Below are 2,591 nucleotides of genomic sequence, written 5' to 3' on the forward strand. Positions count from 1 at the left end.
CTTAATTAGAGACAGATGTTCTTATCATTGAGCCTCTCCAAAGAAAAGACTTAAGTCAGTGGAGCAAAACCATAAAGCATGACCTATGTGAGCACTGAGTAATTCCAGCCCTCGTGTCACCTTGAAGAGGCAGCTACAGGCTGTTAATCAGGCAAGCTTTTAATCTAAACAAACTGCGGGCCTATTCTTCAGCAAAAGCAACAGAATTTGTTCACTAACACACATAGGGTGGCACTTAAGTTTTTAACCCATTATTTACAAGTCCAAGAATCATGTCTTACTTCCCCAACATCCTTAAGCTTTATCATTCTATCCTTTTTATCATCACATGATAACTTTCAGAACAGATTGTCGCTTCTACAACATGATACAATACATGGCCGCAAGCATCGTAGGGTACAGATAATAATCAAAGTTAATACAATCAGACTTCTGAAATGCATAAACACCACTATCAATCAACACATTTTCCTTCATCCAAGAGAGTCCTTCTACTCAGTTCCTTCAGTACCACGTTTGCAGTCTGTTCGATGTATCCTCTGAGAGTGCCCCTCCACAAATGCACTGGGTGGCTTATGGTACAAGGGCCAGTGTTTCAATATGGCAGATTAATTCATCAAGGAGCATTGGTTCAATAAGATCACTTTCTTCTGAAGTTAGAGGTTTATCTGCCAATACAACTTCTTTTGCTGCCACTGAATCTGTAGAACGTAGAGTCCAGTATATTTAGCCACAGTCTTTCAAGTCAAGGTTGTCAGAATCCTGTGTCACCAAGCTTAGAACTTGCTGCACCAGCACTTGTGTCTCAGTCGTTTTTTTTAAAATAGTTTCACAATAGCAGTCAAAAGTTGTAGTTGAACCCGTGTGCTCTCTTCATGGAATCCTTCCAGGAAGCTCTCTCATAGCTCATCAGCATTGTCATTTCTTTCGGCATACTCTCCAACTATCCGTATCATCACTGCTCTTGCTTCTGGTTCATCCAATGAGTCCAGATTTTCACAAAGTGTTGCAATAACACTTTCATACTTGTTTGGGTATTTACGGAAAATGTCCTTTATTACTACAATAGCTTCTTGGACGACGTAGTTTACTTTTGTTCTGAATGAGGTCAAGTAGCGTACTCACGCAGCATTCTGCTGATTGCTCAACTTTAATTGCACACCATTCAATTCCACGCACAGCTTTTCATACAAAGTCAACATCTGCTTCAGTGGCATACTCCTTCAATTCTGCCAAAACCTGTGCAATGTTGGCTTGAGAAGCCAATCGAATCACAAAATCCAGTTTTTCCAGTTTCACATATATCTTTACAAAGAAAACCTTCATTTCATGCTTAAGAATCTCAGAATTTTTCTGTACAATGAGGTTGATGTTCCGGAGGACAACATATTGGAGTTCTGGTTCTACAGACATCACCGTTACCAATGGGGGAGCCAGTTTCTTCAACAAAGTGCCATAGTAATCCAAGTCCTTTGAAAGCATTTCCATGAATTTCATTAGAACCTCTACAGCCGACAGGACAACAACTGAGTTGGCGTGAGATAAACGTGGTATCACATGCTCACAGATGCTTTGAGCTTCTGGGTCATCCTTTGGACTATAACTGGCCAATCAAGGATAAATATCTGGCCCTATTCAGTACATTCATTTAAGGCTGTTAAAAGCTTGTTGATTGTCTGAAAATTGAGGACTAACAAGTTGCTGTTTGGATGAGGTTCTGCGATCTCCAACAGAGCAGCCACAGCATTTGCAATGACCATTGGATTAGAGTCAGATATCAGATCCTTTAGAGTGCCAGAAATTCCTGATCTTCTACCAGCTGTGCATTGATATCATGTAGCATTGCTTTACAGACAGCAGCAGTTTTTGGTACATAAGGGTCTTCATCCTTTAGACATTTTCCACAGGGGCTCACACAAATACTCAGTAATTTTATGCACACGGATACACCCTATTGGTCTCACGGCTAGCACTCTGATAAATGGATTGGGATCTTCACAGTCCTTAACAAAAGTGTTGACAGCCATAATTGACATATCTGGTTGGCTCTTTGCATAGTTCATTAGATAGAGGTACGCCAGCTTCTTCAACTCCAAATCGTCTGTCTGCATATAGTTTATGACATCAGGAAAGAGAGCACTGACATCTTTGCCACCGGTAATTGATGTAATCACTTTCTTCACTGCTCCTTTCTTTTTCTCCTGCTTGTCACTATTGAATTCTGCTTTGACTTTGAAGATTTTTCCTTTCTTGGTTATTGTGAAATATTTAGAATCAGTCATGGCGAGTGTGGTCCTCTCCGCCGAAGTCCGAGTTTCCCTGGATCTCAATTGTTGATCAGCACAAAATTTCCAGGCTCACTCATGGGGTAGTCACCTTTAGGCTGAGTTTTGTCTTCCCGATAGGCCTGTCGTACCTGTAAATGCAAGCTTTAGAAAGTTATAGTTAATTTGCATAAATATCTTCCCACCTCCTCCCCCAAGGTATGCATATCTAATTTTGTAGGTAAGCTCTCAGGGAGGAGCGGCAAACAAGGTAGGGGTCCCATGGAGTTCCCAAGGGCTTCCCGTAGATAATTTCTGCAGCTGATA

General features: G+C 41.1%; 1 pseudogene; it reads right to left on the minus strand.

Moving 5' to 3' along the window:
- Window positions 1-491: 491 nt before the first annotated feature.
- On the minus strand, window positions 492-2,282 carry LOC140187007 (AP-1 complex subunit beta-1-like; annotated as a pseudogene).
- Window positions 2,283-2,591: the final 309 nt, after the last annotated feature.

This window comes from Mobula birostris, chromosome 23 (genome assembly GCF_030028105.1).
Source record: "Mobula birostris isolate sMobBir1 chromosome 23, sMobBir1.hap1, whole genome shotgun sequence".
Taxonomy (NCBI): Eukaryota; Metazoa; Chordata; class Chondrichthyes; order Myliobatiformes; family Myliobatidae; genus Mobula; species Mobula birostris.